This window comes from Salmo salar, chromosome 02 (genome assembly GCF_965601325.2).
Source record: "Salmo salar chromosome 02, fSalSal1, whole genome shotgun sequence".
NCBI lineage: Eukaryota > Metazoa > Chordata > Actinopteri > Salmoniformes > Salmonidae > Salmo > Salmo salar.
Window position 1 is genome coordinate 9,965,602 of NC_138292.1, and position 12,118 is coordinate 9,977,719.

Genomic DNA, 12,118 nt, shown 5'->3' on the forward strand with positions numbered 1-12,118 from the left:
GTGGCTCACCAGCCGTCACCACTCACCACAGTCTCAGAACAGTGATGTCTGATTGGACTCCAAGGTAGTTGTTAATGCATTATGGGTCAATGTTAAGAACTCTTTACCTGTGAAATTATATCTATACTCTACTGGCCTCAACACAGCCAAACTGTATCTCTGTCTTTCAAACTGCTGATTCAGTGTCTGGTCTGGTCTGTAGACTGTATCTCTGTCTCTCAGACTGCTGATCCAGTGTCTGGTCTGTAGACTGTATCTCTGTCTCTCAGACTGCTGATCCAGTGTCTAGTCTGGTCTGTAGACTGTATCTCTGTCTCTCAGACTGCTGATTCAGTGTCTGGTCTGGTCTGTAGACTGTATCTCTGTCTCTCAGACTGCTGATCCAGTGTCTGGTCTGTAGACTGTATCTCTGTCTCTCAGACTGCTGATCCAGTGTCTGGTCTGTAGACTGTATCTCTGTCTCTCAGACTGCTCATCCAGTGTCTAGTCTGGTCTGTAGACTGTATCTCTGTCTCTCAGACTGCTGATCCAGTGTCTGGTCTGGTCTGTAGACTGTATCTCTGTCTCTCAGACTGCTGATCCAGTGTCTAGTCTGGTCTGTAGACTGTATCTCTGTCTCTCAGACTGCTGATCCAGTGTCTAGTCTGGTCTGTAGACTGTATCTCTGTCTCTCAGACTGCTGATCCAGTGTCTGGTCTGGTCTGTAGACTGTATCTCTGTCTCTCAGACTGCTGATCCAGTGTCTGGTCTGGTCTGTAGACTGTATCTCTGTCTCTCAGACTGCTGATTCAGTGTCTGGTCTGGTCTGTAGACTGTATCGCTGTCTCTCAGACTGCTGATCCAGTGTCTAGTCTGGTCTGTAGACTGTATCTCTGTCTCTCAGACTGCTGATCCAGTGTCTGGTCTGGTCTGTAGACTGTATCTCTGTCTCTCAGACTGCTGATTCAGTGTCTGGTCTGGTCTGTAGACTGTATCGCTGTCTCTCAGACTGCTCATCCAGTGTCTGGTCTGTAGACTGTATCGCTGTCTTTCAAACTGCTGATCCAGTGTCTGGTCTGGTCTGTAGACTGTATCTCTGTCTCTCAGACTGCTGATCCAGTGTCTGGTCTGTAGACTGTATCGCTGTCTCTCAGACTGCTCATCCAGTGTCTGGTCTGGTCTGTAGACTGTATCTCTGTCTCCCAGACTGCTGATCCAGTGTCTGGTCTGGTCTGTAGACTGTATCGCTGTCTCTCAGACTGCTGATCCAGTGTCTGGTCTGTAGACTGTATCTCTGTCTCTCAGACTGCTGATCCAGTGTCTAGTCTGGTCTGTAGACTGTATCGCTGTCTCTCAGACTGCTCATCCAGTGTCTGGTCTGGTCTGTAGACTGTATCTCTGTCTCTCAGACTGCTCATCCAGTGTCTGGTCTGGTCTGTAGACTGTATCTCTGTCTCTCAGACTGCTCATCCAGTGTCTGGTCTGGTCTGTAGACTGTATCGCTGTCTCTCAGACTGCTGATCCAGTGTCTGGTCTGGTCTGTAGACTGTATCGCTGTCTCTCAGACTGCTGATCCAGTGTCTGGTCTGGTCTGTAGACTGTATCTCTGTCTCTCAGACTGCTGATCCAGTGTCTAGTCTGGTCTGTAGACTGTATCGCTGTCTCTCAGACTGCTCATCCAGTGTCTGGTCTGGTCTGTAGACTGTATCTCTGTCTCTCAGACTGCTCATCCAGTGTCTGGTCTGGTCTGTAGACTGTATCGCTGTCTCTCAGACTGCTCATCCAGTGTCTGGTCTGGTCTGTAGACTGTATCTCTGTCTCTCAGACTGCTGATCCAGTGTCTAGTCTGGTCTGTAGACTGTATCGCTGTCTCTCAGACTGCTGATCCAGTGTCTAGTCTGGTCTGTAGACTGTATCTCTGTCTCTCAGACTGCTGATCCAGTGTCTAGTCTGGTCTGTAGACTGTATCGCTGTCTCTCAGACTGCTGATCCAGTGTCTAGTCTGGTCTGTAGACTGTATCGCTGTCTCTCAGACTGCTCATCCAGTGTCTGGTCTGGTCTGTAGACTGTATCTCTGTCTCTCAGACTGCTGATCCAGTGTCTGGTCTGGTCTGTAGACTGTATCGCTGTCTCTCAGACTGCTGATCCAGTGTCTGGTCTGGTCTGTAGACTGTATCTCTGTCTCTCAGACTGCTGATCCAGTGTCTAGTCTGGTCTGTAGACTGTATCGCTGTCTCTCAGACTGCTCATCCAGTGTCTGGTCTGGTCTGTAGACTGTATCTCTGTCTCTCAGACTGCTCATCCAGTGTCTGGTCTGGTCTGTAGACTGTATCGCTGTCTCTCAGACTGCTCATCCAGTGTCTGGTCTGGTCTGTAGACTGTATCTCTGTCTCTCAGACTGCTGATCCAGTGTCTAGTCTGGTCTGTAGACTGTATCGCTGTCTCTCAGACTGCTGATCCAGTGTCTAGTCTGGTCTGTAGACTGTATCGCTGTCTCTCAGACTGCTCATCCAGTGTCTGGTCTGGTCTGTAGACTGTATCTCTGTCTCTCAGACTGCTCATCCAGTGTCTGGTCTGGTCTGTAGACTGTATCGCTGTCTCTCAGACTGCTCATCCAGTGTCTAGTCTGGTCTGTAGACTGTATCTCTGTCTCTCAGGCTGCTGATCCAGTGTCTGGTCTGGTCTGTAGACTGTATCTCTGTCTCTCAGACTGCTCATCCAGTGTCTGGTCTGGTCTGTAGACTGTATCTCTGTCTCTCAGACTGCTGATCCAGTGTCTGGTCTGTAGACTGTATCTCTGTCTCTCAGACTGCTGATCCAGTGTCTGGTCTGGTCTGTAGACTGTATCTCTGTCTCTCAGACTGCTGATCCAGTGTCTAGTCTGGTCTGTAGACTGTATCTCTGTCTCTCAGACTGCTGATCCAGTGTCTGGTCTGGTCTGTAGACTGTATCTCTGTCTCTCAGACTGCTCATCCAGTGTCTAGTCTGGTCTGTAGACTGTATCGCTGTCTCTCAGACTGCTGATCCAGTGTCTGGTCTGGTCTGTAGACTGTATCTCTGTCTCTCAGACTGCTGATCCAGTGTCTAGTCTGGTCTGTAGACTGTATCGCTGTCTCTCAGACTGCTGATCCAGTGTCTAGTCTGGTCTGTAGACTGTATCTCTGTCTCTCAGACTGCTGATCCAGTGTCTAGTCTGGTCTGTAGACTGTATCTCTGTCTCTCAGACTGCTGATCCAGTGTCTGGTCTGGTCTGTAGACTGTATCTCTGCTGACGTCTAGGTCTGGGTTTGGCTGTGGAAGCTGTCTGTGTCAGTCGGGTCACCCTGGCCACGTCTAGCCTCCTCAGTCCCCACAGTCTGGCGGTGTGGCGTTTATGGTTGAAGAGCTGTGCTCAGTCAGCTCGAGTGGGAGGCGAGTCTCAGCAGGACTGTGGAGTACACAGCATGGCAGCATATCACAGGGGAGAGAGATAAGGAGAAAGGTTGGTTTAAGTTCAAGAGAGCATAGCTCACAACAGTATGCTCTTAGAAACAATGTGCTGTCTAGAACCAAAAAGGGTTCTTCAGCTGTCCACATAGGAGAACCCTTTGAAGAACCCCTTTTGGTTCCAAGTATAACCCTTTGGGTTCCAGGTAGAACCCTTTTGGGTTCCATGTAGAACCCTTTCCACAGAGGGACAAAAGAGTTCTACCTGGAACCAAAAAGGGTTCTCCTAAGGGGATAGCCGCAGAACCCTTTCGGAACCCTTTTTTCTAAGAGAGTAGAAGTCTCTGGTAGGGAAGTCTGTTGTTGTTATTGGTCTGAAAACCAGACCTTCATAATCCCCCCTCCCCCACACACACTCACATTCACACACTCACATTCACACACTCACATTCACACACTCACATTCACACACACCTCCCCAACAGTCATGAGTCCATAGTTTGCGAACATGTAGTCCTTCAAATGAGGGGCGATCAGCAGTTGCTATAGCAATTTTGGGACGTATAAGTTAATGATATGTATCCATTGATTCTTGAAGAATATAACTTAGAAATTCCTCATGAGTTTAGTTCAACTGTCGTACCCCATCAGAAAATATAAGCTGGTTTTACTCCAATATTTGTAAACAAAGTAAATGTAAACAAACACTATATAGCCTAAAAACATGGTTACAACTATAACGTTGATATCATGGATGGTCAGTCCTTGCGTCTATAGCTCTGTCTTTGAATTTGAGAGTGGTTACATTTCTTCAGTCCCATCCACCCTCAGCTTTTTACCTAAACAGTGATAGGGAGATAACTTTGCTATTGTTTCAACTGCTGATTGCTGCTTTAAATATTCCGGCTCTTGGTGAGGAAAGTGACTGAGCAGTACAGGGATTACAGTGAAGCTGTGGGACTTTAACATATAAACTAAATTAACTTAAAGACACATTATTGCAGTTGGCTGTTGACAATGTGTTCTGACTAGGTCTCTCTCTCTCTCTCTCTCTCTCTCTTTCTCTCTCTCTCTCCTTCCTTCCTTCCCTCCTTTTCCTTCCTTCCTTCCTCCCTTCCTCTCTCTCCCTCTCTTACTCTGCCACTCTCCCTCACACTCACCATCACCCTCCCTTCCTCTTTCCCTCAATCTCTCCCTCCCCCTGCCCTCCCTCCCTCCCCCTCATCTCTCTCCCTCCCTCCCTCCCTCCCTCCCTCCCTCCCTCCCTCCCTCCCTCCCTCCCTCCCTCCCTCCCTCCCTCCCCCCTCCCTCCCTCCCTCCCTCCCTCCCTCCCTCCCTCTTGCTCCCTCCCTCCCTCCCCCTCATCTCTCTCTCTCTCTCCCTCCCCCCGCCTTCCCCCCCTCCCCTCCCTCCCTCCCTCCCTCCCTCCCTCCCTCCCTCCCCCGCCCCTCTCTTGCTCCCCTCTCCTCCCTCCCTCCCTCCCCCTCCTCTCTTTTGCTCACTCCCTCCCTCCCTCCCACCCTCCCTCCCTCCCTCCTCTCTCTTGCTCTCTCCCTCCCTCCCCTCCTCTCCCTCCCTCCCTCCATCCCCCTCCTCTCTCTTGCTCCCTCCCTCCCTCCCTCCCTCCCCCTCCTCTCTCTTGCTCTCTCCCTCCCTCCCCTCCCCTCCTCTCCCTCCCTCCCTCCCTCCCTCCCTCCCTCCCTCCCTCCCTCCCTCCCCCCTCCCTCCCTCTCCTCCTCTCGCTTGCTCTCTCCCTCCCACCCTCCCTCCCTCTCTCCAGAATATATCTCTACATGGCCAGAACCTCCAGAACCAGCAGCATCATTCTCGGATGGGGAACCATGACAACAGCATAGTGATCCAGCAGGGCCTGCCCTCTCCCCAGTCCAGCTCTGTCATCACCCAGGCCCCCTCCACCAACAGACAGCTAGGGTGAGGCCTCCAGTCCACACCGCCTGGATTAACCAAAACATTAACTAACATTAGACCTGGGTCAAATACAGTACATGTCAAATGTGCTATTTTAGTATGCTTTAGTTTGAAATGCTTCCATCTCTATCCTCTGTGCTTAGACTAGAGAACTACTCTGTCTTTGCTCTGTGTGATATTCACTACAGTGATATGAGGATGTCCTTCTCAGCAGTGGCCCTGTGATTGGCATCCCTGTGTAGTCTCTGAGGTCACACCAGTGTTCTGTTACATCTGGATCTGTGTGTGTGTGTGTGTGTGTGTGTGTGTGTGTGTGTGTGTGTGTGTGTGTGTGTGTGTGTGTGTGTGTGTGTGTGTGTGTGTGTGTGTGTGTGTGTGTGTGTGTGTGTGTGTGTGTGTGTGTGCGTGTGTGGTGTGTGTGTGTGTGTGTTACTGACAAGGCGATTCATGTTTAGCTGTTGGCTGTGTATTGTCCCACAGCAGAGCATGTCAAGAGGGTCCCGCGGGGCAGGGATGAGGTCATCTCTGATGGCCCCGGCTGCTTTTACAGCCGTTTAGTATTTCACTCCAGAATAGTCCCTGTCTTTCTTTCACCGTCGGAAAGTCACACATGGTTTCAACCTGGTTGCAACTGAAAGCCTTGTTAAAAACAGGGGTATGATTGAATTCAGCGTGAAAGGTGTGAATTTAAAGTCCTCATACAGGCTGATGAACAGGGTTCATAATGGTATAGGAGGGTCAGAGGACTGTTCAGTTATCCTTCAGTCAGCTTCTTACTGATTAAATGAACGTTCAAAAAGTTTTCCTGACGTTCAAAAACTCTTTTCCAAAAGGAGACCTCCAGTGTGTGTCCAGTCTGGGAGTTTAACGTTAAGGCTTGTTGACGTTTGTACATCTGTGAGCTGTTGAGTTCAGACCTCTGTGCTGTGCAACTAGTCAGGATGGGTGTTGGGTGTGCCCACCATGATGTCATAGACCCTCGTCCCGTACCCCTGGGGTGATGTCAGCTTTTTGGGGGGAACGCCTTCATTGTGCAAGCGCTCCCCTTCACTGACCTGTGTCTTGAGTTGATGTTGTTTCCTCTCTCTCTCTTTCTCTCTCTCTCTCTTTCTCTCTCTCTCTCTCTCTTTCTTTCTTTCTCTCTCTCTCTTTCTCTCTCTCTCTCGTTCTTTCTTTCATTGTATCAGAAAGATAATTGACACCTGAATCACACGTACATATGCAGTCAAGCAAGCAAGCAAGCACACACACACACACACACACACACACACACACACACACACACACACACACACACACACACACACACACACACACACACACACACACACACACACACACACACACACACACACACACACAGGGGTGGATGTGGGTGCGCAGACCAACGTGCCACTGTGGCCCCTCATGATGAGTTCCTGTGTTTTGTGGCCCCACCCTCAGCAAAGTTGTTCATCCTGCTCTAAGAGGTCAGAAGTCAGAAACACCATGCAACTATTAGAATGCTTTATTCACTGAATCACACTCCTATGACTAGAATCTGATTTAATTAGTCATAGACTATTGTCCTTTCTCTCTCTCGCTCTCCCTCTCCCTCTCCCTCTCTCTCTCTCTCTCTCTCTCTCCTTCCCTCTCTCTCTCTCCTTCCCTGTCTCTCTCGCACTCTCTCTCTCTCTCTTTCCCTCTCTCTCTCTCTCCTTCCCTCTCTCTCTCTCCTTCCCTCTCTCTCTCTCTCTCTCTCTCTTTCCCTCTCTCTCTCTCTCTCCTTCCCTGTCTCTCTCTCTCTCTCTCTCTCTCTTGTTCTCTCCCTCTCACTGTGCGTGCTGTTATCTTTAAAACATGCAGTCTAGAAGTGTAAAACATGATGTCTTGGACTAGAAGTTAGGCCTATAGTCTGTCCTTTGTTGAGCCAGACCTATAGTATGTGAGCCAGACCTATAGTTAAGCCAGCTCTCTGTTAAGCTAGCATTGTGTTAAAGCAGCTCTGTGTTAAGTCTGCATTGTATTAAGGCAGCATTGTGTTAAGCCAGCTCTGTGTTAAGCCAGCATTGTGTTAAAGCAGCTCTGTGTTAAGTCTGCATTGTATTAAGGCAGCATTGTGTTAAGGCAGTGCTGTGTTAAACTCAGCATTGTGTTAAGGCAGCTCTGTGTTGAACCAGCATTGTGTTAAGGCCAGCATTGTGTTAAGGCAGCTCTGTGTTAAACTCAGCATTGTGTTAAGGCAGCTCTGTGTTGAACCAGCATTGTGTTAAGGCCAGCATTGTGTTAAGGCAGCGCTGTGTTAAACTCAGCATTGTCTTAAAGCAGCTCTGTGTTGAACCAGCATTGTGTTAAGGCCAGCATTGTGTTTAGGCAGCTCTGTGTTAAGCCAGTACTGTGTTAAGCCAGTATTGTGTTAAGCCAGCTCTGTGTTAAGCCAGCATTTTGTTAAGGCAGCTCTGTGTTAAGGCAGCTCTATTAAAGCAGCTCTGTGTTAAGCCAGCATTGTGTTAAAATAGCTCTGTGTTAAGGCAGCTCTATTAAAGCAGCTCTGTGTTAAGGCAGCTCTATTAAAGCAGCTCTGTGTTAAGGCAGCTCTATTAAAACAGCTCTGTGTTAAGGCAGCTCTATTAAAGCAGCTCTGTGTTAAGCCAGCATTATGTTAAAACAGCTCTGTGTTAAGCCAGCATTATGTTAAAACAGCTCTGTGTTAAGCCAGCATTATGTTAAAACAGCTCTGTGTTAAGGCAGCTCTATTCAAGCAGCTCTGTGTTAAGGCAGCTCTATTAAAGCAGATCTGTGTTAAGCCAGCATTATGTTAAAACAGCTCTGTGTTAAGGCAGCTCTATTAAAGCAGCTCTGTGTTAAGCCAGCATTATGTTAAACCAGCTCTGTGTTAAGTCAGCATTATGTTAAAACAGCTCTGTGTTAAGGCAGCTCTATTAAAGCAGCTCTGTGTTAAGTCAGCATTATGTTAAAACAGCTCTGTGTTAAGTCAGCTCTATTAAAGCAGCTCTGTGTTAAGTCAGCATTATGTTAAAACAGCTCTGTGTTAAGGCAGCTCTATTAAAGCAGCTCTGTGTTAAGTTAGCTCTATTAAAACAGCTCTGTGTTAAGTCAGCATTATGTTAAAACAGCTCTGTGTTAAGGCAGCTCTATTAAAGCAGCTCTGTGTTAAGTCAGCATTATGTTAAAACAGCTCTGTGTTAAGGCAGCTCTATTAAAGCAGCTCTGTGTTAAGCCAGCATTATGTTAAAACAGCTCTGTGTTAAGGCAGCTCTATTAAAGCAGCTCTGTGTTAAGCCAGCATGTGTCCAGTCAGGCCTGTGTAGTTTTACCACTGGTTGGAAGAAGACCTGGGTTGTGTCCCAAATGGCACCCTATTCCCACTGGGCTCTGGTCAGAAGTAGTGCACTATATAGAGAATAGGGCGCCATTTCGGACGCAGGCCTGGTGAATATTGGATGTGGAAGCCATCAGTAAGCCTGACTGACACCCCTATACAGACTCTTTGTACAGGAGAGGACAGGGCTGGAATTACATCCCCTTGAATTGGAGGAGAAGAAATCACTGTCTGCCAGTAAAGACAGACATAAGGCTGTGCTGAGAGAGACAGGCCTGTTTTACCTGACTTAACCTGTCATCAGACTCCCCACCTCGCTGGAGAGGAGGAGCATGGGTAGGAAGACTCACCACTTCAGCATTTTCAGGGAATACAGTTGAACATCAGCCAGCTGGCTAAATATGGCAGATTTACAGAAAGGTTCAGCAGCGTGTATTGTCTCTGTCGATAAGGTTAATAAACTAAAGTACCTTTTAGTTGGTCAACTTTATTCTATAGTACAGATTCATCCATTTCAAAGTGTTTTGGTTGAGATCATCAGAAAATCATCTGTTTTGTGTCATGTGTTCACAGTTAAACCTCAGCTATGGCGTAAGCCTCTGCTAAATGTATCTTCTATATGCAGTCGCCTGATCAGGCTGGTTTTAGATGTGTCTGTTCTGGGATTGTTCTGAACGGGCCAGTGCATTGTGGTGTGGTGGCCATAGTCTGGGGAATCATTTGGTGTCTGTATGGTGGTCAGTACGGTCACTGAGATGCCAGATGGAGGAAGAATGCAGTTGTTTCAGGGATATTTACAGCAAATACCATCAGGAATACCCTAACATGGAAACAACGTCAGACACAGTAAGAAAAAAGAGTTTATGAATACACATCTACTGTAGGGGAAAAACCCAATGTATAGGAAACATGTAACTGAGAAACCCTTCAGTTTCAGAGGGTTATAGGAAACATGTAACTGAGAAACCTTTCAGTTCAGAGGGTTATAGGAAACATGTAACTGAGAAACCCTTCAGTTTCAGAGGGTTATAGGAAACATGTAACTGATAAACCTTTCAGTTTCAGAGGGTTATAGGAAACATGTAAGTGAGAAACCCTTCAGTTTCAGAGGGTTATAGGAAACATGTAAGTGAGAAACCCTTCAGTTTCAGAGGGTTATAGGAAACATGTAACTGATAAACCTTTCAGTTTCAGAGGGTTATAGGAAACATGTAACTGATAAACCCTTCAGTTTCAGAGGGTTATAAGAAACATGTAACTGAGAAACGGCAGGTAGCCTAGAGGTTAAAAGCGTTGGGCCAGTAACCGAAAGGCCGTTGGTTTGAATCTCCGAGCCGACTAGGTGAAAATCTGTCAATGTGCCCTTGAGCAAGGCTCTTAACCCTGATTTCTCCTGTAAGTCACTCTGGATAAGAGCGTCCACTAAAATGTATCTTAGGGGATAAACCCTTCAGTTTCAGAAGGTTATAAACCTGTAACTGAGAAACCTTTCAGTTTCAGAGGGCGGTAACTGAGAAACCTTTCAGTTTCAGAGGGCGGTAACTGAGAAACCTTTCAGTTTCAGATGGAGGTAACTGAGAAACCTTTCAGTTTCAGAGGGCGATAACTGAGAAACCTTTCAGTTTCAGATGGAGGTAACTGAGAAACCTTTCAGTTTCAGAGGGCGGTAACTGAGAAACCTTTCAGTTTCAGAGGGCGGTAACTGAGAAACCTTTCAGTTTCAGAGGGCGGTAACTGAGAAACCTTTCAGTTTCAGAGGGCGGTAACTGAGAAACCTTTCAGTTTCAGAGGGCGATAACTGAGAAACCTTTCAGTTTCAGAGGGCGATAACTGAGAAACCTTTCAGTTTCAGAGGGAGGAAACTGAGCAACCTTTCAGTTTCAGAGGGAGGAAACTGAGAAACCTTTCAGTTTCAGAGGGCGGTAACTGAGAAACCTTTCAGTTTCAGATGGAGGTAACTGAGAAACCTTTCAGTTTCAGATGGAGGTAACTGACAAACCTTTCAGTTTCAGAGGGCGGTAACTGAGAAACCTTTCAGATTCAGATGGAGGTAACTGACAAACCTTTCAGTTTCAGAGGGCGGTAACTGAGAAACCTTTCAGTTTCAGAGGGCGGTAACTGAGAAACCTTTCAGTTTCAGAGGGCGGTAACTGAGAAACCTTTCAGTTTCAGATGGAGGTAACTGAGAAATCTTTCAGTTTCAGAGGGCGGTAACTGAGAAACCTTTCAGTTTCAGATGGAGGTAACTGAGAAACCTTTCAGTTTCAGAGGGCGGTAACTGAGAAACCTTTCAGTTTCAGAGGGCGGTAACTGAGAAACCTTTCAGTTTCAGAGGGTGGTAACTGAGAAACCTTTCAGTTTCAGAGGGCGGTAACTGAGAAACCTTTCAGTTTCAGAGGGTTATAAGAAACCTGGGACATTTACTTTGGTAAGGGACTTGATCCATTTTTTCTGAAGTATTGAATGATGTTAGATGTTAATATTGGATTTTGTCCTGCAAAAGGGAATGAATGAGGCCAAGCTATAAGAGAGAAGCATGGAAGCCCCTACCACTCTGACTCATACACTGACAGCATGGGACAGAAAGAGACAGAGAGGGGTTACCCTGACCCTGGTGCAGGACAGGAGCCCATTGTTTACAACAAGTACATGGACCCACATCACATGACTAGGAAACACTCGTTTCTAGATGAGCTGATTCACCCAGAGAGAGAGTGGAAGAGAGCGCTGGAAATGTTAACATCAGCAGGAAAAAGGGGGTTGAGGAAACCCCTCTGCAGAGGAACATAGTGGAACACCGGAAACCGTTAGGGCCAACTAGCGCTTCCATCCTTCTGTCCGTCCGTCCCTCCATGCATGAGGTCTCTCAACAGGAACTTCCTGTCCCCACAGCGGCTGCTGCTCTGCTAGCTAGGCTAAACCACACACATGCTGGTGTGGTTACACACAGACCCAGTGTTCATCACAACAGAACAAAGTACTGGAGGTCAATGGGGTCCCACTCTGGTGCTGCACACTGAAAACCCCCCGTTGTCCCGTGTGCAGTATCTGTCAGCTTGTATGTGACACTAAATTTGGTTGGAAATATCACAAGTTAGTTATTTATCTGTATTTTTCATTGTAGGATTGTGAAACCACATTCTGGTTCAGATATAACCTGAACCTAAACAGGTCCTTGTCCTATGTTGTTGTTGGTGTTGTTGTGTTGTTGTTGTTGCTGAGCCCTACAAAGCTTTAATCCCGAAATGATCTTCTCACAGCGCTCCTTTAGAGAGCGGAGATTTGACTAGAGGAAGAGAGATCACCAGCCAGTACAGAATGAGTCTAATCCCAGCTGGGCTGGCCCACATCTGGGCCCTGGGCTCTGCCGAGCGCGAGGCGTAGAGCGTCCAATGAATTAGGATAACAAGTCATTTTCATTGCTCCACAATGTTTACTAAAGAGCTTTGAGGCTTGGAATCA

General features: G+C 47.4%; 1 pseudogene across 1 annotated transcript in view; it reads left to right on the forward strand.

Annotated features, from left to right (window-relative positions):
* The window catches only part of LOC106590734 (cyclic AMP-responsive element-binding protein 5-like), an 84,050-nt pseudogene that overhangs the window by 16,176 nt on the left and 55,756 nt on the right, over nt 1-12,118 (forward strand). The window contains exon 5 of the transcript XR_014379920.1: nt 5,186-5,337. The product of XR_014379920.1 is annotated as a cyclic AMP-responsive element-binding protein 5-like (transcript). The remainder of the gene's footprint in view (nt 1-5,185; nt 5,338-12,118) is intronic.